We start from the raw sequence: 26333 nt of genomic DNA on the forward strand, positions 1-26333 counted from the left end.
AGTGCTTGAGGCCAGGAGTTCAAGACCAGCCTTGCCAATGGTGAGACCCCATCTCTACAAAAAATTTCAAAAACATTAGCTGAGCATGGTGGCATGCACCTGTAGTCCTAGCTTCTCAGGAAGTTGAGGTGGGAGGATCACTCAAGCCCAGGAGTTTGAGGTTGCAATGAGCTGTGATTGCACCACTGCACTCTAGCTTGGGTGACAGAGAGAGACCCTGTCTCAAAAAAAAAAAAAAAAAAAGTCTTGAAAGAAGTCAGAGAAAAACTGCACCTTACTTAAGCAAAGTTAAGAATGACATCTGACTTCTCCTCAGAAACCATGCAGGTGAGAAGTGAATGGAATGAAATATTTAAAGTGTTGAGAGAAAACCCCCATAAACTCAGAATTCTGTACCCTGAGAAATTATCCTTCAAATGTGAAGAAGAGCCAGGTACAGTGGCATGCTCCTGTAGTTCTAGCTACTCAGGAGGCTGAGGCAGAAGATCGTTTGAGCCTGGGAGTTCGAGGCTGTAGTGTGCATGGTTGCGCCTGTGAATAACCATGACATTCCAGCCTGGGCAAGATAGTGAGACTCTATTACTAATAAAAAAAAAAACAATTGAGAAATACTTTCTCAGACAAACAAAAATTTGGAATTTGTTTCCAGTAGCCCTGCCTTGCAAGAAATGTTGAAAGAAGTTCTTCAGAGAGAAAGAAAACTATATAGGTCAACAACGTGTATCTGCATAAAGAAAGGAAGAACATTGGAGAAGGAAATAAGTGACAGTAAAATAAAAAACTTTTAGTTTTCTTATTCTTAGTTGACACAATAGATAACAGTTTACACAAAATCATAATAGCAAAAATGTATTCAATGATTATAGCTTATGTGTAAGTGAAATGAATGACAGCAACGACAAAAGGAATGAGAGGGAAGAATTAGGAATACTTTGTTATTGTAAGGTACTTGTACTACCTGTGAAATGGTATAGTATTATTTGAAAGTGGACTTGTATTAGTTATAAATGTATATTGCAAACTCTAGGGCAACACTGAAAAAAGTAAAAGAAGTATTATTGATATGCTAAGAAAGGAGGGAAAATAGAATTGTGTACATACTCATTGAAAATCATCAAAGGCAGAAGAGATTGGAAGTCAAGAATAGGAACAAAGAACAAGGGCAATGAATAGAAAACAGTGACATTTATGTATGTTATATGGTAGATATGCTAGATGTTAATTGGACTATATCACGAATCACCTTAAATGTCAGTAGTCTAAATATACCAAATAAAAGACAGAGATTGTCAAAGTGGATCAAAAACCAAAGCCCAATAATATGTTGTCTACAAGAAACTCATTTTAAATACGAAGACATATATAGATTAAAAGTAAAGGGATGGAGAAAGATATACCATGCTAATATTGATCAAAAGGAAGCAGGATTAGTTATATTAATGTCAGACAGAGCAGACTTCAGAGTCAAGAAAATTATCAGGGATAAAGAGAGGCATTATATAATGATAAAGGGGTCAATTCTCCAAGAATGCATAACAATCCTTAACGTATATGTGCTTAACAACAGAGTGTCAAAATACGTGAGTCAAAGTGCAAGACAGATCAACAAATGTTCATTTGTTGTACTAAAAGCTCATTGATATGATTTCAGATTCCACATTGCAACCAACCTTTAAGAAATTAGCACGATTTTGGTGATGAGCACACTAAAAGCTCCAACTTAACCATTACACAGGATATCCATGTAACAAAAACATTTGTATCCCCTTAATATTTTGAAGTAAAAAGAAGGGAAAACAACCCTACTATTTTACTAAAAAAATATAAATTATCACTTGCTGAGTTTTGGTATAGCATAAAGAATATCCACAATTTTCTGAAAAGGATATTAAAATACACCACTTCTCTCTAATTACATATCTGTATGAGATTGGAATTTTCTGCATAAATTTCAACCAAAACAATGTTTTGCAACATATTTGAATGCAGAAGCCGATAAGACAATCCAGCTGTTTTTTGTTAAGTGAAACACTGAAGAGATTTTCAAGAGTATAAAACAATACCACTTTTCTCACTAAATTTTTTGTTTTGTAAAAGGTAATTATCTTTTATAAAAATGTATTATTTATATTAACATGTAATAGCTTATTGCTATGTAAATATGTTAATAAATATTTTAAAAAATTTCAGTTCTAATATGGTTAATATTGATAGAATCCACATGCATAGAAGTTCTTTGGAATCCCCTAAACTCTTCTAGAGTTTAAACGTATCCCGAGACCAAAAATATTGAGAATATTGTATTATATCATGTTACCTTATGCATCCTCCTAGCCATCCAAACCAGATTTAGGAAGCATGCCTTCTTTATCCATAAGTTATTGTTAAAATTATTAAAGAGAAAAAGCCAAGAATGGAGCCTTTGCTATTGTGTTCCGAGATATGTTTTTCCAAGTTGATATCAATTTATTAACCTATCCTTTCTTTATATTCTACCAGTTACAAATTCGTCTAATTTTTCTACCTTTGGGGTATCAATGGAAATATGTCAAATATTTAACTAAACAAGATACAGCATGTCTCTGGAATATAATTGCTCTTTCAGTCTAACAAAGCAAAGTTTTGTTACTAGTTTTATTGGATTCATGCTGGCTATTGTTAAACACCAATTTCCTTCCTAGGTTATTCATGAACCATCTATTTAGTAATTTATTCTAGAATTTTGCAGAGCTTTCATATTACTTTCACCATTCTATAATTTATATAATTTTTGTTTTTTCCCTTTCCTCCCTTTTAGAAAAACTGGAAAACTTTATATCCAGTGTTTAGGCACCTCTCCGATCTTCAAACATGTAGCAGTTTTGTTTTCAGTGTCCCAGTCCTGGAAATTTGTATTATTTTAGAACAGATAGATATTTTCTTACTTTCTCCTCATGTATCATAATGTACTTCAATTCTCTCATAACCATATTTGTTCTGCCCTTTCTAGTTTGATAATCATTCTTCTTCATAGGGAAAATGAACCAAAATTGAAGTTGAGTAGTTCTGCCTTGTCATCTGATAATATGTTACCATATGCCCCAAAGAGTCAGCCCATTACTTATGTGGGTGTTTTTGTTCTTATCTTACCTTTAATAAGTCATCTTGTATTATTATTAGCATTTTTGTAACCCTTATTTTACTCTGGACTTTAGCTTTCCCAATACACTTCTTAGAGTTATTGTGCTGTGACTTTTGTATTCTCATCCTTTGTCAAATGTCCCTTCTTGTATCTTATATATCTTCATTTTAAAGGTGACTTTATTAAAGAGCTGCTTAAGACCTATTTGATGGTTCATATGGCTTGTTTAAGTACTATTTTCTCTCTTATAAGGATCCCTTTAAATTATTTTATAATAATTTTGCTTTTGAGAAATTCCTGTCTTTCTTAAACTGAATTTAGAACTAACTTGTGTTCATTTCATTTATTAGGTACCCATTATGCATGAGGTAGAAATTTCAAACTTTTAAACTATGACCCATAGTAAGAAATGTACTTTACAGTCATGCCATTGTACCCTCCCCCACAACACACACAGAAACTGATACAAAAGTTTATAACCAGGTCTGACTCCTGGCTGGCTCATTGCCAGCTTAAAAAAAAAAAAGTTTATAAAACAATGCTTATTGTGTCAGTAAATGTTCAATCAAGAGATAGAAACAGCAAGGTAATTTGAACAGGGAAAGTTTGCACAAAGAATTATGAACTATAAGAAGAGATTAGAGTAGTGGGAGATTGGCTAGTAAGAAATAGAACTCTAAAGAATATAGGAATAATAAACATAGGGAGCAGCTACTACTGTTAGGGCTAAGATAGAGCACCCAGGAAAGAAACAAATTGTAAGACCCTCCTTCCTCCTGCCTTAGGACTGAGATCCAGACCTTGTTAGAAAGTGTATGGTTGCAACACACTGGATGGTGGAAAAGTTAGCTGAGATGCTACACTGGAGTGATACTCAGAGAATCTGGGAAAACTGTTCTCTGAGATGCTAGGGAAAGTCATCCATGAAGAAGTACCCTACCTTGGAACTCACTACAAAGCTACCTGAAGGGGGTACTGGGGGAAACCATCCATAGGGAGGTGCCATGATAGCTATACTTGCTGGGAAACTGCTTGGGAGGTGATAAGGGAAGCCTTTATGGGAAGAAGCCACACTGATAACACTCCATGCCTAAGGGTATGCCAGAAAGAAGCTTCCCATGGGGAGGTGCTACATGCTGCTGGTCACTGCACACTAGAGAAGGCTACTGAGAAGGACACTTGGAGGGGAAGGCAATAAATTTATAACTGGCATTTTTACCCTTTCTGTAATGTGCAATGCTCTCTGATATTTCATATTCTATTTCATTTTATTAAAAATGCTAGTTGTGAGCCACTAAATTGATTTCGTTGCTTGTGGCCTGTCATTTAGAAAATAATGAAGAACAGATATAAAGAGATAAGCTACGGTTCTTGACTTTTAGGAGCATAAAACTTAACTTGGGCAAGAAGATATTTTCATAAGAAATGAAATGAAAGGTAATATAGATAAAGGGATGCACAAATGCTACAGTAAGTCTTATCAGCATTAACTAATCACTAATAACTTCGAAAGGTAGAAATTAGATAAGTAGATAAGGTAGTAGATATATTAATAAATTAGATAAATAGAGAGGAATATGGTGGGCATCGCGCTTGGACTTAAGTCTATACATAATGGATTGCTATTGAAGAATTGTAAATATGGACATGACTTGGTCAGGTTTGCATTTCATTTATTTGTTTTAATTTATCATTTATGTATATTATTCTAGTGGTAGTTTAAAGGGCACATTTGAAGAGGACAAAATCAGAGGAAGTGAGATTATGCAGGAAGCTATTATAGTTCTTTTCTTTTTTTTTTTTTGAGACAGAGTCTCACTCTGTTGCCTGGGCTAGAGGCATCAGCCTAGCTCACAGCAACCTCAAACTCCTGGGCTCAAGCGATCTTATGGCCTCAGCCTCCCGAGTAGCTGGGACTACAGGCATGCGCCACCATCCCCAGCTAATTTTTTCTATATATTTTTGGTTGTCCAGTTAATTCTCTTCTATTTTTTTTTTTTAGTAGAGATGGGGTCTTGCTCTTGCTCAGGCTGGTCTCGAACTCCTGAGCTCAAACAATCCGCCTGCCTTGGCCTCCCAGAGTGCTAGGATTACAGGCTTGAGCCACTGCGCCCGGCCTATTATAGTTCTTAAAGGAGATGAAGCCCTGAAAATAGAGTATAGGTGATAGTGATAGAAAAGGAAAAAAAAGAACTAAGAATAATAGGGATAAAATCACTAGGTCTTGGTTCTTGATTTAAATATATATTAAAGAGAAAAGGAAGAAGGCAGTTAGAACTCCCAAGATTTTGGTTACAGAGACTAGCTAGATGATGGGCAAGGAACATAGGAGAAGGAAAAAGTCAGACAGGAAGATGATACATTCAGTTGCGTGAATAATAAAAATTATAATTTGAGCTAACATTTATTGAGCACTTACCATATGACAGGCACTGTCCTAAGCAATTTACATGTATTAATTAATTTAATCCTCATAATAACACTATGAGGTAGGTACAATTATTATTATTCCCATTTTCAGATGAGATTATTAACTTCTCCATGGTCACACAGATAGCAAGAGTTGAAGTTGAAATGCAAACCCAGTTTGGTTCCAGAGCCTATGAAGTGCTTATGAAAGTGGCACCTGCCACTCCCAAGTGGAGATGGATACTCAGAATGTAGGCTGAGACCGGAGGTCTAGATATGGATGTCATTAGTAACTTAGTTGGTAGTTAAAAAAAGAGAGGTAAATGAGATTACCTGGGGAGTAGATTAGGGAGTACAAAACATTAGAGGTCACCAGATTAGGACAACCTTGAATACCAGGCTTGAATGTTTACACTTTAGCTCTTGAGAGTGGAGTGCTGCTAGAACTTTTTAATTCATTAGAAGATGAGGCAAGGATGTGCAGTGTGGCTGTAAGTGTAGTTTGAAGCACCGTGGAACAGAGAATAAAAGGAAAAAGACCAATTAGTAGATTTTAGTAGTCCATTTTGAGGTGATGAAAACCTAGGTCAGTGGTAACAAAGAGGTCACAGAGGAAGGGGTCTTTAGTCATCAGATGGGCAGCTTTTGAGTAGAGTATTGTGTTGCTTAACTATGAGGATACATTCTGAGAAATATGTTGTTAAGGCAATTTTGTTGTACAAATATCATAAGAGCATACTGACACAAGCCTAGGTGGCATAGCCTACTACACACCTAGGGTATATGGTATAGCCTATTGCACCTAGGCTAAAAACCTGTACAACATGTTATTGTACTGAAAACCATAGGCAGCTGTAATACAAGGACAAGTATTTGTGTATCTAAACATAGAAAAGATACAGTAAAAGTATGATATAAAAGATAAAAAATGGTACACCTGAATGGGGCATTTACCGTGTATGGAGTTTGCAGGATTGTAAGCGGTGGTGTCAGTGAGTGAGTAATGAGTGAATGTGAAGGCCTGAGACATTACTGTACACTACTGTAGACTTTATAAACACTGTACACTTAGGCTACACTAAACTTATTAAAATTTTTTCTTCAATAATAAATTAATCTCAGCTTACTGTAACTTCTTTATAAACTTAATTTTTTTAACTTTTTGACTTTCTTGGAAGAACACTTAGCTTAAAACACAAACACATTGTATAGCTGTATAAAAATCTTTTCTTTATTTGTATCTTTATAAGATTTTTTATATTTTTAATTTTTTTTTACTTTTAAAACCCTTTTGTTAAAATTAAGACACAAACACACGTGAGCCTGGGCTTACACAAGGTCGCAATCATCAATATCACTGACTTCCATCTACGCATCCTGCCCCACTGGAAGATCTTCAGGGACAGTAACACACATAGAGCTATCATATCCTGTGATAACAATACCTTTCTCTAGGATGCTTCCTGAAGGACCTGCTTGAGGATGTTTTATAGTTAACTTTTTTTTAAATAAGTAGAAGCAGTACACTAAAATAATGATTGAAATATAGTATAATAAATGCATAAACCAGTAATGGTCATTTATTGTCAAGTATTATGTACTGTAAATAATTGTATATGGTATACTTTTAAATTACTGGAAGTGCAGTACCTTTGTGTACTCTAGAATCCCTACAAACACACGAGTAATGTATTGCCCTATGACATTATGATGGCTATGATGTTACTAAGTGATAGGAATTTTTCGGCTCTATTATATAATGTTATGAGACCATTGTCCTATATGTGGTCTGAGTTATGAAGATATTCCATATATTGACCCATTTCATTATCCAACATAAAAAAACACTTCATTTAATATCACCAATGATCTCATAAGAAAAGTTCTTCAGTATTTGGCAGCTGTCAAGTTCATGATGATACATACAAGTTTTCCAAAATGCTAATTTTCATTTTATTATTGGTAAGAAATACTCAAAGTTGTTTGTCTTGAAGTGACAGGCTCACTTCATTTGTTTTTGAAAAAAATATCTGTAAAATGCCTAAGTCTGAATAACCATAGTTTTTCTGTTTATTGTTCCTTTAGATTGGTTCACAACACAAACACACAAGTGTTTTTCCTCAAGACAATCATCCTACTTTTTTATGCAGAAGTGCTTTATGTATACTTCCCATCTTGTCATAAAAAAAAATATTAAGTGACATGTACTCAGGGTCAAGATTTAATAAAATTACAGTAATTTTAATTGTTTCAGTAAGAACATTCTTAAGTGAAACTGACTTTTTTCTTCTTACTATGAGTGTGTGGTAAAGTAGAATACAATAATTATGAGTAAAGTTTGGTACCATTGCCTTCATTTGTGCTAAGATATAATTGCTTTTTCCCCATCGGTGGAAATATCAACACAGTAATAAAAAGCCAAATAATATCTTAGTAAGCACTACTTTGAAAATAGTTCTGACATCATGAGCCTCCTGGAAGTCTCATCAATTCCTGCGGGTCCTTAGATCACACTCTGAAAACCATTGGTATAATGGAAAGAATAATTGGTTTTGAAAGCATACAAACTTGTAGCCGAACACTGCTTCCTCTACAAGCTTTGCAGTCGGACCTTTTTTTTTACTTTTACGGCTATTTTTAATTATTATAATAAATTTTAGTTTTACTGCAGTTTTAGTTTCATAGCAAAGTTGAGCAGAAAGTACAGAGAGTTCCCATATAACCCCTGTCTCCACACATGTACAAATTTCTTCACTAAAAATCACTATTTAGAGACTGTTCAGATGTTCATTGTATGATCTTGGACAAATACAAACCTCAGTTTTTTTCATCTAAAAGTGGAGTTAATAATATTTATATAAAGTATCATCAAGAGGAGTAAGATACTCTTAAGTAACATTACCTTGCATTATACCGGGTACATAACTAGTACTCCACATCTAAAAATGCAAAACCTTTATCTAAAAAAAAGCAAAATGATTTGTGACAGGCTAGAATAATGGGCCAAAAATAACAAGATGAAGCATAATAGGTATGTATTAGCATCCTATGGCTGCTAAAACAAATTACCACAAACTTGGTGGCATAAAACAACAAATATTTATACTCTTACTATTCTGGAGGTCAATTTTACTCGGCCAAAATCAATGTGTCAACAGGACCACACTTCCTCCAGAGACTCTCCTTTTCTAGCTTCCAAAGCTGAAGTCCTTGCATTCCTTGGACCCTTCCCCCATCTTCAGTGTAGCATCTTATTTCAGTCATCACATTGCCTTCTTCTCTGGTCACATCTCCCTCTGCCTCTCTCTATAATGATGCTTCTGACACCATTATGGCCCACCCAGATAGTCCAGAATAATCTCCCCCTCTCAAGATCCTTAACTTAATAACATCTGCCACCAGGCATGGTGGCACACACCTGTACTCCCAGCTACTTGGGAGGCTGATGTGGGAGGATTGCTTAAGCCCAGCAGTTCAAGGCTTCAATAAGCTATGATTGCACCACCACACTCCAGCCTGAGTTACAAAGCGAGACCCTATCTCTAAAAAAATAGAAAATAACAGAAAGTTTCCCATCCTACCTGTACTGATATTTTCTGCCTCTCCACCAGTTATAACAAATAAATTGTTCCCCCTCCCAAAACCAACCTCTTCACTTATACACTGGATCTAAGTCTTCGTGATCCTGTATGATGAATATTTTTCCTATCAAATAATCCCCATAAACACACAAACATACTCTACTATCACCCATTAAAAAACACTTCAGCTTCTGTCCATATCTTTGCTTCCTTTTGTAGAAAATTCCTCCAGAGAGTTATCTATTCTCCCTGTCTTCATAACCTTGTTTGTCACTCTCTTAAACCCAATCCAATCAATCTTTTAATTTCAGGGATCTAATGAAATCTACCTCAGTAAGGTCACCGATCCATATTGCCAAATTCTATAGCTAATCATCAGTCCTCATCTTACTTGATCTCTCAGCAACATTTGTGACAATTGATCACTCCTTCATTCTGGAAATACTTGCTTCACTTGGCTTTCATGACAATAGATTGTTCTTACTTTCCTCCTATCTTACTAGTTGCTCATTCTCATGTCCTTTATTAGATTCTTTTACTTCTTTCTATCTCTGAACATTGGAATGTGTCAGAGTTTGTCCTTGGATTTATTCTCTATTCTACACTCATTCACTGAGTAATTTTATTAAGTCTCATGCCCACAAATACAATTTATGAACTGATGACTCATAAATTTATATTTCTATCCCTAAAAATCCAGCTGTGTACTAGAGATCATCACTCGAATATCTAAAACTTAACACATCTACAGTACAACTCTTACTTAATTCCTAGCCCCAGCTGCACCAAAGCTAGTCCTCCCCTTGTCTCTCCCTTCTCAGTAGATGGTGCCATAACTCACTTTGTTGTTTGTGGCTCAAGCTAAAATCCTTGGACCCAGCCTTGATTTTCTTTCACACTCCAGATGCAATCCATCACCAAATCTTGTTAGTTTGACCTTTAAAATATATCTAGAATCTCTGGAACAAGACGGTATAGACCCACGTTTCCCTGTTTCTCCCTTTTAAATACAACTAAATACTTCAGAAATAATTGAATAAACAAAATTTTAAAACTCCAAAATATAAGAATAAGGTGCACTTACTGGGGACCTCAAGATTAGAGTAACAACAATGCTATGAATTCCCTGAGTTTTCTTTTTATCTCCTACATATCCCATGCTAGGCATTGGGGAGGCCTGCAATCCAAAGTTATGCCAACAGGCATAAACAGCAATAACTATAACAACAACAACAACAATGAAGTGAAACCTGCTTTCTCTGACCTAAGTATTTGGAAAAAGGAAGCCCAGCAGAGACCTACTGGGGAGCCCCAACCTCTCCTCTATGGTCTCCTCTATGACCAAGGCACCTGAGGATAACCTGATTGGTACAGAGAGGGAGCTATGAAGCCCCTGGCAGACCCAATCTCCACAGCAGGTGGGCTGATCTGCCCACAGAGGAATATTCAAAACCCAAGTGGGCCATCCTAACTCTTGATCCACATCAAGGACACTAGTGGCTCACAGAGGGAGCAGTGAAGCCCCTGCAGGCCAATCGAACTCTGGCTCAATACCTGTGGTGCTTTCAGGCTGGTCTGTCTGCAGTGGAAGCAGAGAAGTGCTATATCTATCTAATTTTCCATTCCACACTTGGGACACCACCATCTTCTAGTCCTCCATGCAGTGGCATAAGAAGACCCAGTCTCAGTGGCTTCTGTCCCAACCTCTGTAGGGTAAAGTGGCCTAATGAGACCAGGTGGCCCAGAAAAGTGCTCTATGCCCCAGCAGGTAGCATGAACTGGAAATGAATGGGAGTTGCAGCAGTATCAGAAGAACAAAACACATCAGAACAGCACTGAAATGGCTCTGAAAACTAAACTGTCATTGTACCTAAAACACACAAAAGTAGGCCAGAACCTATATTCTAAACCTACAAAGGCTGATTTCCTGTTAAAACAGATTTAAACAGGATCATGAGACTCCTAAAATCGTAACCAAAATGTCCAGGATGCAATACAAAATCACTCCTCATACCAAGAATTAGGAAAACCACAATTTGAATAAGAAAAGACTATTAACTGACATTGATACCAAGATGACTCTGATGTTGGAGTTACCTGACAAGGATTTTAAAGCTGTCATAAAAATGCTTCAACAAGCAATTAGAAATTCTCTTGAAACAAATGCAAATAGAAAATGTCACCAAAGAAATAGTAGTTATTAAAAAAGAACGAAATGGAAATTATAGAATTGAAAAAATACAACAGTCAAAATTTAAAAAAATACTCACTAGATGGACTCAATAATAGAGATGAGAAAGAATAGAATCAGTAAGGTCAAAGACAGATCATTAAAATTTACCCAATCTGAACAAAGAGAAAAAAAGCATGAAAAAATAAAAAGAACAGAGCCTCAGGGATCTGTGGGGCAATAACAAAAGACCAAACATATGTCTGTATCATCAGAATCCCACAAGGAGATGAGCAAGAATATGGGCCTGAAAAAGTATTTAAAGAAGAAGAAACAGAAGAAACAAGCCAAAAACAAATAATGAAAAGGAGATGGGTGATTCCAGCAAGATAATGGACTAGAAAGCCCTGAGACCTTCCTTCTCCCATTGAAGACACAGATTCAACAATAATACATAGACCATTCTCTTCAAGAGAAATCTAGAAACCAGTTAACGGACTCCTGCATTCCAGGCAATCTTAAAACCAGCTATATTGGAGCCGGTAGGAAAATATATGGTACTCACTTGCCATGGTCTCTCTGCCCAACTCAGCATAGCACCATCTGAAGAAAACTCCAAACTCTTGGCTTCTCCCTGGGGAGGGAAAGAAAAGACTGAACCATATATCCTACATCCAGATTTCTGGGGGGCTGAGGAACAGGTTTCTTGACTGCATCTGGGCACTGGTGGAAAAGGGTGCCAGGATGAAAGTCAGTGGGAACAAAGACAGAAGTTAGGACTAGTATGTACACACTTACCGCAGTCCCTCCCCCCAGCTCAGCATGGAACAAAAGAGTGAAAACTCTCAATTCTCAGCTTCTCTCTGGGAGAGAAAGAGTTGAAGTGTGTGTCCAACACTCTGGCTTTTCAGGGAGCTGCCTGAGAGACTGTTCCCTGTCTTACCTGTCTCAGATGGCTAAGAACACCTGGAATATTTTGCCACTGAAAACAAAAGGGATTTGGGTGACTTGCTGCTGCTCCACAGAACACACAGTAGAATGGACAGAGGTTAATACAGGTCAGTGGCCTCTCCATCAGAGAGGAAGGAAAGAAGAGTGGAGTGTGTGTCCAATGTTCTAGATTTTGGGGGAGCTGTCTATAAGGAATTTGTTTCTGTATTAGGACATTCAAAGCACTGATAAGACCAAGCACACTCTAGAAGAGCAGGAGGACGGAGATCCCAGATATAAAACCATCCTCACATTGTCATCTAAGCTTCAACAAAGCAGACAAAAGTATACATTGAGGAAAAGAATCTCTATTAAATAAGTGGTGCTGGGAAAACTGGATATCCACATGTAGAAGATTGAAACTGGATCCCCACCTCTCACCTCTCACAAAAATCAACTCATGATGGATAACAGACTTAAACCTGAGGCATGAAACCTTAAGAATTCTGGAAGAAAATGTTGGGAAGACTCTTTTAGACATCAGCCTAGGCAAAGAATTTATGAAGAAGACCCCAAAAGCAATCATAGCAGCAACAAAAATAAACAAATGGGACCTGATCAAATGAAAAAGCTCTGCACAGCCAAGGAAACTATCATTAGAGCGAATAGACAACCTACAGAATGAGAGATAATATTTGCTTTCTACACATCTGATAAAGAGCTGATAACAAGGATCTATATAGAACTTAAGAAAATCAACAAGAAAAAAAAATCAAATAACCTCATCAGTAAATGGGCAAAGGACATGAACAAAAATTTTTCAAAAGAAGACAGACTAATGGCCAGGAAACATACAAAAAAGTGCTCAACATCTAATCATTAGGGAAATGCAAATCAAAACTACAATGAGATACCACCTAACCCCAGTGAGAATGGCCCTTAGCAAAAAGTCCCAAAACAACAAATGCTGGCGCGGATTTGGAGAGATTGGAACACTCTTACACTGCTGGTGGGACTGAAAATTAGTACAACCCCTGTGGAAAGTAATTTGGAGATACCTAAAAGAGCTAAAAATAGAAATACCATTTGATCCACCAATCCCACTACTAGGCATCTATCCAAAGGGAAAAAAAGACATTCTATAATGAAGACATCTGCACTCAAATGTTTATAGCAGGACAATTCACAATTGCAAAGATGTGGAAACAACCCAAGTGCCCATCAATCCATGAGTAGATTAATAAAATGTGGTATATATACACCATGGAATAATACTCAACTACAAAAAACAATGGTGAACTAGCACCTATTATCCTGGATAGAGATTGAGCCCTACCTTCAAAGTGAGGTATCACAAGAATGGAAAAACATGCACCACATGTACTTGCCATCAAATTGGTACTAACTGATCAACACTAAGGTGCTCACATGGTAGTGATACTCACTGGGTGCTGGTCAGGTGGGGGTGGGTAAACCCACAACTAATGGAAGCAGAGCGCACTGTATGGGGAAGGACATGCTTGTAGACCTGGCTTGGGCGAGGTAAATGCATTACCTGTAACCAAAATGTTTGTACCCCCATAATATCCTGAATTTAAAAAATAGAAAAAAAAGAAGTAAAGGAAGATGGGCAGCCTACAGCAGCCCCAGAGAACTCGCAGTACCACAGACAGAAACTAGAGGGAGCAAGACATTATGAATTCCTGAAAAAAAGGGAAACCAGCAAATGCCTCTAACTCGGAATTTACATACACAAGTCCAGAGAAGAAGTATCCATAGAAAAAAAGGTAATAGAGGTCTCTAGAATCTCTAACTAGGCTGACTGCTGAAGATCTTTACCTGTACAAAGCCAGTCCATAAAGATCTGGAGAGGTAGAAATTTTCTCAAATGCGTGGATCCCAACACAAAGGTACAAGGCACATGAATCAACAAGGAAACATGATGCAAAGCAACAAAATAAATGTCTAGAAACTGCCCCTAAAGTAAAGAAGGTATAGGAATTATCTTAAAAAGAATTCAAAATAACCATCATAAAAATGCTCAGCAAGCTCAGAAAAATGATGCATGAACAAAATGAGAATATCAACAAATCAACAGAAAACACAAAGAACCAAACAGAAAAAAATTGAGCTAAAGAGTATAATAACTAAATTTAAAAATTCATTAGAGGGGTTCAACAGCAGACTTGATCAAACAGAAAAATGCATCATCAAACTCAAAGACAGGTCATTTCAAATTATCAGTCAGAGGAGTGAAAAGAAAGCAGAATAAAAAAGACTTGAGAAAGTCTAAGGGACTTACGGGACGCAATGCATATATACATTATGGACATAAAAAAAGAGGAAGAGAGTGAAAGAGGCAGAAAGTTTATTTGAAAAACTAATGGCTCAAACATCCCAAATCCGGGAAAGGAAATGGACATCCTTTTTGCCTTCCATACGGAAAGCCCAACAGAACCCAATGAGGATGAATCTTAATAACTTCACACTGAGATACATTATAACCAAACTGTCAAATGTCAAAGACACAAAATTTTGAAAGAAGGAAAAGTGATTCATCACATAAAGGGAGCCCCATAAAACTATCAACAGATTTCTCAGCAGAATCATTACAGGCCAGAAGGGAATGATATGATAAATTCAAAGTGCTTAATGAAAAAAAATGTCAAACAAGAATATTATATTTAGAAAACCTGTCCTTCAAAAAAGAAAAAGACTTTCCCAGATAAGCAAAAGCAGAGGGAGGTTCATCACCAGTAGATCTGCCTTACAAAAAATGCTAAAGAGAATCCTTTAAAGTTCAGATAAAGGCAGACTGAAAGCAGCAGGAATGTATATTAAAGTATAAAGCCAATTGGTAAAGGTAAACATATAGATAAGATGGAATACTGTAATATTGAAAAGGTACATAAATCACTTTTAATGCTAGTATAGAAGGTAAATGACAAATGTATAAAATATGTTAATGACATACCATATAAATAGATGTAATTTGTGATATCAATAACATAAAGTGTGAAGGGAGAGGTTTTTTTATGTATTTGAAAGTAAGTTATTAAAAGCTTAAAATTCACTGCTATAACTACAAGATGTTTTATTAATATGTAAGCCCCATGGTAACCATAAAAATCCCTAAGGAAGATACACAAAAGAAAATGGGAAAAGAGTCCAAACATGTCACTACAAAAAAAAATTAATGAAACACAAAAGAAAACAGCAAGAGAGGAAAAGAGGAATGAAAAAGCTAAAAGATACACAAGAAGAAAATAGCAATTGTATGTTCTACTCTTTTAATAATTGTTTTAAATATAAATACATTAAACTCCCCAATCCAAAGACAGAGTGACTAAATGGATTAAAAAACAAGATCTAACTATATAATGTCTACAAGAGACTCACTTTACATTGAGGAATACACATAGACTGAAAGTGAAAAGACAGAAAAAGATATTTCATGCAAATGGCAAACAAGAAAGAATAGCCAGACTTATATCAGACAAAACAGACATTAAATAAAAAGCTATCACAAGAGACAAAAAAGGGTATTATATAATGATAAAAGAGTTAGTTCAAAAGGAAGAGATAACAATTATAAATATATATGCACCTAACAGCAGAGCATACAAATATATGACAGAATCAAAGAGAGAAATACACAGTAACAAAATATTAGTAAGAGATTTCAAAACCCCAATTTCAAAAAGGGGCAAATCAAGCAGACAGAAGATCAAAAAGGAAACAGAGGATCTGAGCAACACTATAGACTTATTGAATCTAGTAGATATATATAGAACATTGCACCCAACAGCAGAATACACATTCTTCTCAAATACACATAAAAACATTCTCCAGGATAAATCACATTAGGTCACAAAACAATTCTTAACAAATTTAAGTAGACTGAAATCATACCAAGTATCTTTTTCAACCACAATGGAATGAAACTAGAAACCAATAGCCAAAGGAAAATTGGAAAAGTCAAAATATGTGAATTAAACAACACATTCTTGAACAAGTAAGTAAAAGAAGAAATCAAAATTTAAAAATATCTTGAGACAAACAAAAATGAAAACACAACCTACCAAAACTTAAGGGATGCAGTAAAAGCAATACTGAGAGGTAAGTTTATAGAGACAAATATTCATATTAAAAAATTATAAATATGTCAATTAACAACCTAACTTTAAATCTCAAGGAAGTAGAAAAAGAACAAAGAGTAAAGTTAGCAGAAGGAAGAAAATGATAAAGATCAAAGCAGAAATAAAGAAGAGAAAAACAATAGAAAAGATCAATGAAACTAAAAGTTGTATTTTTGAAAAGATGAACAAAATTGACAAACCTTTAAAAAAAGAGGAAAGACTAAAATAAAATCAGAAATGAAAGAGGAGACATTATAACCAATGCCACACAAATTAACAGGATAAGGAACTAATATGAACAATTACATGCCAACAAATTGGATAACCTAGAAGAAAAAGATAAATTCCTAGAAACCTAAACCTACCAAAATTTAATCATTAAGAGAATATTTGAACATACCTATGGCTAGTAAGGAGATTAAATCAATAACCAAAAGCCTCCGACAAAGAAAAGCCCACAACCAGATAGTTTTACTGGTAAATCTCATGAAAAATTGAAAGAAGAATTAATGCCAATCCTTTTCAAACTCTTCCAAAAAATCTAAAGGGAGGTAACACTTCCAAACTCATTTTATAAAGCCAGTATTACCCTAATAACAAAGCCAGACAAAAACACCACAAGGAAAGAAAAACAACAGGCCAATAAATATCCCTGATGAATATACATGCAAAGCCCTTAACAAAATACTAGCAAACCAAATTCAACAGCATGTTAAAAGGACTATACCACATGGCCAAATGAGATTTATTCCTCGGATGCCAGGATGGCTGAACATATGAAAATCAATTAATACGATATGCCACATTAAGAAAATGAAGAATAAAGATTGCATGATCATCTCAATAGATATAGAAAAAATTGTTTGACAAAAATTCATCACTCTTTCATAATAAAAACTCTCAGTAAACTAGGAACAGAAGGAAATCAGCTCAACAAAATAAAGGCCATATATGAAAAGCCCACAGATAACATCATACTCCATGGTAGAAAACTGAAAACTTTGCCTTTAAGATCAGGAACAAGGCAAGGATGCCCACTGTCACCACTTCTACTCAACATGGCATTAGAAATCCTATCCAGGGCAATTAGAGAAGATAAACAAATATAAGGCATCCAATCAGAAAAGTAGTAAAATTATCTCTGTCTGCAGATGAAATGATCTTACATGTACAAAATCCTAAAGACTCCACAAAACAAAACCTGTTAGAACTAACTTGGGAATAAACTTAACCAAGGTAGAGAAAGACTTATACACTGAAAACTACAAAATGCTAATTAAAAAAAGTTAAAGACAACACAAATAAATTGTAAGACATCCTGTATTAATGGATTAAAAGACTTAATAATGTTAAAATGTCCATACTACCCAAAGTGATCTAAATATTCAATGCAAGCCGCATCAAAATCCCAATGCCATTTTCTACAAAAATGGATATAACAATTCTAAAATACATATAGATCCACAAAGGACCCTATCCAATAGCCAAAATAATATTGAGAAGAAACAACAAAGCTGGAGATCTCACACTCCCTTATCTCAAAACATATTACAAAGCTACAGTAATCAAAATAGTATGAAACTGGCATAAAGATGAATATATAGACCAATTTGGAAAAGAATAGTGAGTCAAGAAATAAAAACACACATGTAGTCAAATGAGATTCAACAAGGGAGTCAAGACTACATGATGGTGAAAGGATAGTTTTCTCAACAGATGTTGCCAGGAAAACTGGATATCTACATGCCAAAGAATGAAATTGGACCCTTATCTTACAACATACACAAAAAGCAACTCAAAATGGATTAAAGACATAAACGTAATATCTGGCACTATAAAAATTCTAGAAGAAAATATGGAGGAAAAGTTTCATAACATTGGTCTTGGTAATTTTTTGGATATTACATCAAAAGCACAGGCAAAAAAAAAGCAAAAATAGACAAGTAGAATTAAATCAAACTGAAAAGCTTCTGCACAGCAAAGAAATCCATCAGTAGAGTTAAAAAGCAATATACAGAATGGGAGAAAATATTGGCAAAACTACATAACTGATAAGGAGTTAATATCCAAAATACAGAATGAACTCATACAACTCAAAAGAAAAAAATAACCCAATTATAATATGGGCAAAGGACTTGAATAGACATTTCTCCAAAAAAGACAGACAAATAGCCACGAGGCATATGAAAAGATGCTCAACATCACTAATTATCAGAAAAATGCAAATCAAAACCACAATGAGTTATCATTTCACACCTGCTAAAATGGCCATTAGATCTTACAACATAAGGACTACAGTTAATAGCAGTATATTATATTCAGGATTTTTGCCAAATGAGTAAATTAAAGATGCTCTTGCCACATGGGGGAAATGGGTAACTATATGAGATGATGGATATGTTCATTTGTTTCACTACAGTAACATTTTTACTATACATATACACACCTCACAACATTATAATGTTACATGTATATAAACCTTAAATTTACACAAGAAAATTTATTTTAAAAAGAAAACGTTAATAACAATCGTTACTGAAAATTGGAACCCTTGTGCACTGTTGTTGGGACCATAAAATGGTACAGCCACAATGGAAAACAGTATGGATGTTCCTCAAAAATTAAAAATAGAACTACCATATGATCTACCAATCCTACTTCTGGACATTTATTGAAAAGAATTGAAAACAGTATCTAGCAGAGATATGTGAACTCCCATGTTCATTGTAGCATTGTTCACAATAGCCAGGAGATGGAAACAACCTAAATGTCCATCAATGGATGTATAGATATATAAAAGGTGGTATATACACATAATGCAATATTATCCAACTTTAAAAAAGAAGAAAATCCTGTCATATCCAGGCATATAATCCAGGCATACAAGGATGAACCCAGAGGACGTTATGCTAAGTGAAATAAATCAGTCACAGAAGGACAAATACTGCATGATTTCACTATTAAGAGGTATTTAAAGTAGTCAAAGTTATAGAAGCAGGGGAGAAGGGGAAATACAGAAATGCTGTTACATGGGTATACAATTTCAGTCATGTGGGATAAAAAGTTCTAGATACCTGCTGTACATAAATATGCATATAATTAACAATACTAAATTGTACATTTAAAAATTTGTTAAGATGGTAGATTTCATGTGGTTTTTACCACAATTTTTAAAAATGGAAGACTTAGCCCTAACATATCAATAATTTCTTTAATACACAAATAGTCTAAATGCACCAATTAAAAGATACTGACTGGCAAAATGGATTAAAAAAACTGGCCCAGCTATATGCTGTCTTCAAGCAAGGTTTGACTTGAAGACTATCCCTATATTGTTATGTTGAAGACTTCAAACATAACAATATAGGTAGGCTGAAAGTAAATGAATGGAAAAAGATACACCATTAAAACATGAATTTTTAAAAAGCAAAAGTAGGTATACTAGTATTAGATAAAGTGGATTTCCAAGCAAAAAAAATTAATAGGGAGAAAGAGGAACATTACATAATATTCATGAAATAACATGATTACAGAGACAGACAACAGAGTAGAGGTCAGAGGTTTGGAAAGGGGCAAAAGGAGGTGAGTGTGGCTTTATAAATGGTTAGTATGAGAGAGCCTTTGTGGTAATGGCACAATTAAACATCTTGGTGTGGTGATGGTTACATGAAACTATGCATAGAAAAAATGCAGAGAGCTATACACACACACACACACACACACACACACACGTGCTTACAAAAGTGAGGAAATCTGAATAAGAACAGCATTAGTTTCCTGGTTTTTGATGGTATACTATAGTTATGCAACATAACATTAAAGGAGGCTAGGTGAAGTGTGAACAGGATCTCCCTGTACATTGATTATAACTTTTTATGAATCTTTATTTCTCAAATAATATACAGGCATACCTCATTTTATTGCTCCTCACTTTGTTGCACTTTGCAGATACAGTGCTTTTTATAAATTCAGGATTTGTGGCAACCTTGCTTAGAGCAAGCCTATGAGTGTCATTTTTCCAAGAACATGCACTCACTTTGTGTCTCTGTATCATTTTGATAATTCTCAAAATATTTCAAACATTTTCATTATCATTATATCTGCTACAATGATTTATGATCAGTGATCTTTGATGTTATACTGTAATTGTTTTGAGGCAATGCAAACCACACCCATAGAAGAGAGCAAACTTAATCAATAAATGTACGTATTCTGACTGACCTATCCCCCATCTGTTTCCCTCTGCTAAGACCAAATTATTCCATGAAACCCAGCAATATTAAAATTAGGATAATTAATAACCTTACAATGGCCTCTGTGTTCTGGTGAAAGTAAGAGTTTTACATCTCTCATTTTAAATCAAAGGCTAGAAATTATTACGCTTAGTGAGGAAGGCATTTTGAAAGCCACCATAGGCCAAAAGCTAGGCCTCTTGCACCAAATAGTTAGTCAAGTTGTGAATGCAAAGGAAAAGTTCTTCAAGGAAATTAAAAGTGTGTTTCCAGTGAACACATGAAGGCTAAGAAAGCAAAACATCCTATTGCTGATAGGGAGAAATTTTAGTGGTCTAGACAGAAGATCAGAGTAGCCAGAACATTCCTTAAGCCAAAGCCTAATCCAGAGCAAAACTCCAACTCTCTTCAATTCTATGAAGGCTGTGAGTGGTGAAAAAGCTGCAGAAGAAAAGTAGGAAGCTAGCAGAGGTTGGTTCATGAGGCTTAAACAAAGAAGCCGTCTCCATAACATAAAAGTGCAAGGCAAAACAGCAAGTGCTAATGGAGAAAGCTCCAGTAAGTTACTCAGAAAATAACTGATGAACAAACAACAGATTTTCAATGTAGATTAGACAGTCTTCTGTCGGAAGAAGCTGCCATCTAGGACTTTCATAGATGGAGAAGGACAGGCTGAGCTGACTCTCGTTAGGGGGCTAATGCAACTGGTGACTTTAAGCTGAAGCCAATGCTTATATTTATCATTCTGAAAATCCTAGGGCCCTTAAGAATTATGCTAAATCTACTCTACCTGTGCTCTGTAAGTGGAACACCAAAGCCTGAATGACAGCACATCTGTTTACAGCATGGTTTACTGAATATTTTAAGCCCACTGTTGAGACATACTGCCCAGAAAAAAAAAGATTCAAAATATTACTGCTCATTGACGATGCAGCTAGTCACTGAAGAGCTCTGATGGGGATGTACAAGGAGATCAATGTTGTTTTCATGCCTGGTAACACAACATCCCTTCTGAAGCTCATGGATCAAGAAGCAATTTCAACTTTCAAGTCTTATTATTTCAGAAATACATTTTGTAAGACCATAGCTGCCACAAACAGTGATTCCTCTGATGGATCTGGACAAAATTGAAAACTAAATTGAAAACTTTCTGGAAAGTGTTCACTATTCTAGATGTCATTAAGAACATTCATATTTCAGAGGAGGAGATTTAACATATCAACATTGACGGGAGTTTGGAAGAAGTTAATACCAACCCCCATGGATGACATTAAGGAGTTCAAGACTTCACTGGAGGAAGTAACTATAGACAGATGTGGTGGAAATAGCAAAAGAAATAGAAATGGAGCCCAAACATGTGACTGAATTGCTTCAATCTCATCGTATAACTTTAATGGATGAAGAGTTGCCTCTTATGGATAAGAGAAAGTGGTTTCTTGAGATGGAACCTACTGCTGGTGAAAATGCTGAGAACATTGTTGAAATGTCAACAAAGGGCACATGCGTGCACACACACACACAAAGCAGCAGCAGGGCTGAGAAGCAGCAGCAGGAATTGAGAAGACAGAGTACAATTTTGAAAGATGTTCTACTGTGGGTAAAATGCTATCAACCAGCATCGCATGATACAGAGAAATCTTTCATGAAAGGAGGAGTCAATCTATGTGCCAAACTTCATTGTTGTCTTATTTTAAGAAAATGCCAAGCCACCCCAACCTTCAGCAACCACCGCTCTAATCAGTTAGCAGTCATCAACACTGAGACAAGACCATCCCCCAGCAAAATGATCACAACTCACTGAAGGCTCAGATAATCGTTAACATTTTTTCACAATATTTTTCAATTAAGGTATCCACATTGTTCTTTAGACATAATGCTATTATACACTTAATAGACTACAGTATAGTAGAAACATAATTTTTATATCCACTGGGAAACCAAAAAATTTGTGCGACATTTTATTGCAATATTCACTTTATCGTGATGGTCTGGAACCAAACCCACAGTATCTGTGAGGTATGCCTGTATATATGTATTTATATATGTATTTTTGTATGTGTATGTATCTTCAGAATCTGATTACTTTTCACTTTCCCCACTACTACCACCCTAATCCAACCATTTTCTCTCCTCTGGATTAGTGTAACATCTTCCTAATTGGTCTCCCTGCTTCTTCTTTTGCCCTCTTCACACAGAAACCAGAATATCTTTACAGATAAATCATATCAAGTCATTCTTCTTCTCTCAACCTCCCAATGCCTTCCTGTCACATAGAGTGAAATCTAAAACTCCTATTTTGTCCTGCAAAGGTCTATGTGATTTTGCTTCAAAATACATATTTTACCTTATTTTTTTTACTACTGACTCCCTCATTCTCTACATTCTAGATATATTGGCCTCCTTGCTATTCCTTCATCATGCCAAGCAAGTTCCCACCTCAGGGCCTTTGCACATTCTATTCTCTCTGCCTGAAATGTTCTTCCTCCAGATATTCACACATCCTGCTTCTTGCTTCATTCACGTCTTTGCTCAATGTCACCTCATCAGAAACACCATTCCTGACCACTGTATCTAAAATAGCACCATATGCTCCTTATCCCTTGTCTTGTTTTATTGGCCTCATGGCTCCTATCACTACCTGACATTATATATTATATATTATTTGCTTATTCGTTGTCTGTATCATCCTCTAGAATGCAAACTCTATGAGTGCAGGAACTTTGTTCTGTTTACCATTGCATCCCTAAAACAGGCCTGTACATGTAGCAGACACTGAATAAATAAATGTTGAATGAATGTATAGATCAAAAGGGAAAAAATCTGATTTGGTTTACAATCTAGGTTTCCCAGTAGCCAAGATATCATATTCACTGCTCTTCATAATCTTTTTATGTATCTTTTACAACTCTATTTTTGAAAGAAATTAGATATTATCCTTGAATTTCTGATATTTTTATGTTTTTGTTTTAATGACATGGGACAATGGTTTTGCTTTTCCTCTATATTTACTTTACTTAGACAAAAATATCCATTTAACGGTGCTGTTTATTTTATGAGGCTTCTTTTAAAGTGTGTTACCATTTTATCAGATATTCTGGTTATTGGGATGTATCTAGGAAAAACTAGAAACCACAAGCTTTGGATTTTAGTCACAGCTTTTCTAGTAACATTTTGTATGACCTTGGATAAATTTTATATTTTTTTAATTATCTCTGGGCCTCAGTTTCCATCTCCTTAAAATGAGGAGGCTAGATAATATGATCTTTAATGTTCATTCTTGTTCTATGAATGAAGTTAAGCATATAGCAAATGTGCTCTATTTTGGTTTTTGTTAGAAATATATTTTATAGATATATATTCCATGCATCACAGTTTATACTTCATGGTAGACACTATTTGAGATTCTCTTTGGCCCACAACCTCCCCTTCTCTTGGAACTGTACATCCTCTCATTTAGGGTTGGGACCTAATAGCCATATTTATAAGACATGATCTTGCCCCTCCAGATATAGATAAACTGATTTTGGCTAGACATGTGGTGCAAACTGGGTCATTCAGAATTGGGAATTAGGATTCAGAGATACTGAGTCTCTACTGATTGCCTGAATTTAGCTGAATTTAGAATTTGTAAACTTGGTAGCTCTTGAGTAAACCATGTTTGGCTATGTGCTGAGGGAGTGATAATGAATTAAACTGAAGTAGACACACTGAAAGAAACAAAGATAAACAAAAGACCCTATTGTCCCAGGGAAGTTGAGGGAAAAGAGAAAGAGGGAGGAAAGTTTCCTTAGCTACTGACAGCCTGTCATCCTAGTTTAGGTACCTCATGCACCTAGACTACACTTTCTGCCCTTGGGTTCCATGAGATTTTCTCTTATCCTTAACGTTTTTTTTGTTTTGTTTTGTTTCTTTTGCTTTAAGCTAGTTTGAAGTAGACCTTTATTATCTACACAATAAGAAATCTTTAATCAAGATGCACACAATTGGGTCAATGGTCAACAAACAAATTACATAAAACTTAAAGCTCTGGACGTATTCTGCAAAATATTCCTGCCCCAGTTTTATTAAATTCTTCGATTAATCCTTAGCTAATTAGAAAATCCATTAGCCAAGTGATTGTATTCCGTAGCCTTTGGTTAACTGAGTCTCTAGGACTACCTAGATTAGAAACATTCATATTCAAATGTACATATAAAATTACCTTCCAAAAAATGATTTTAATTTTTTTTCTAAGATTGTACTCCCCTCTGTTAGCACAGACTACTAAGAATTAAATAGATTTCTCTAATTCCTACTCTGCATTTGATGTTTAGCTATGAGAAAAGTGTTATATGAATACTCAGTCTCTCTTCCTCTCATCCATAAATACACACACAGCAAAGCTTTTTCACACATGTCATAGGAATGGCAAAGGAGGTGGGAGAGGGAGAGAATACTAATTAGTTAAAAAACTTCAAAGAGCTAAATTTTTATTCCAGTTAATCCAATAACCTCTGTTATTGTTTCCCTTGCTCTTACTCCTAAGATCTAAAATCTGTAAGTAGAGCAATGAGTTACACAGTAGAGGCAAACTATCATTACTATAGAAGGCATGAAGCAAAGAACTAGCTTTTTCCTCCCTGTCAAAAGAACATCAGTGGTAAATATTAGGTCATTTAATATTAAATGTCTAATTTTGAATCAAAAGTGCATTTTATTATATCTCAATCAAGAAGCAGTACAATTAATCAAAGTATGCACCTAAACTATCAACACAGTTTTGCCACCTTAATGGTAGCTTGTTTATGCCAGCAGTGAAGAAGCCTGGAGAGCAAGTGGTGATGAAATCATGAAAGGTGTTTTCCAAAGCCTGTTGAGATTTGAATATTTTTTCCTTACAAGAAGTGATCCAAGGGCTGGAAGAAGTGGTAGTCAGTTGGTGCAAGGTCTGGTGAATACAGTGGATGACAGAGAGTTTCCAAGTCCAGCTTCTGTAGTTTGAGCAGCATCGTTTGTGTAACATGTGGTCGAGCATTGTCTTGCAAGAGTATTGTCCTGTCTCTATTGACCAACCTCACTGCTTAATCTCAAGAATCTTCATCATTCATCCAATTGGAAGCAGCAGATATTTGCTATAATTGATTGACCAGGTTTCATGAAGCTACAGTGGATAATACCAGCATTGGATCACCAAACAGACATCATTAGCTTTTTATGATGAACATTTGGGGTTTTTTTATTTCAGCTTATTATGGGGGTACAAAAGTTTAGGTTATGTATATTGCCCATGCCCCCCTACCCCCCGCCCCCAGAGTCAGAGCTTCAAACGTGTCCAATCCCCAGACAGTGCACATTGCACTCATCATGTAGGTATACACCCATCCCCTCGCCCTACCCGCCACATCTGCCTGACACCAAATTGGTGTTATTCCCAAATGTGCACTTAGGTGATGATCAGGGAAACCAATTTGATGGTGAGTACATGTGGTGCTTATTTTTCCATTCTTGGGATATTTCACTTAGTAGAATGAGTTCCAACTCTTTCCAGGAGAACAAAAGAGATTCGATATCACCGTTATTTCTTATAGCTGAGTAATACTCCATGGTATACATATACCACATTTTACTAATCCACTTATGTATTGATGGGCATTTGGGTTGTTTCCACATCTTTGCAATTGTGAATTGTGCTGCTACAAAAAATTCGGGTGCAGACATCTTTGCAATAGAATGTCTTTTGTTCTTTTGGGTAGATGCCCAATAATGGGATTG

General features: G+C 35.6%; 1 pseudogene; it reads right to left on the reverse strand.

Annotated features, from left to right (window-relative positions):
• LOC123628243 overlaps positions 1–26333 on the reverse strand; it is a 123888-nt pseudogene that overhangs the window by 88357 nt on the left and 9198 nt on the right.

The sequence above is a fragment of the Lemur catta genome, chromosome X (genome assembly GCF_020740605.2).
Source record: "Lemur catta isolate mLemCat1 chromosome X, mLemCat1.pri, whole genome shotgun sequence".
In the NCBI taxonomy this organism is placed as follows: Eukaryota; Metazoa; Chordata; class Mammalia; order Primates; family Lemuridae; genus Lemur; species Lemur catta.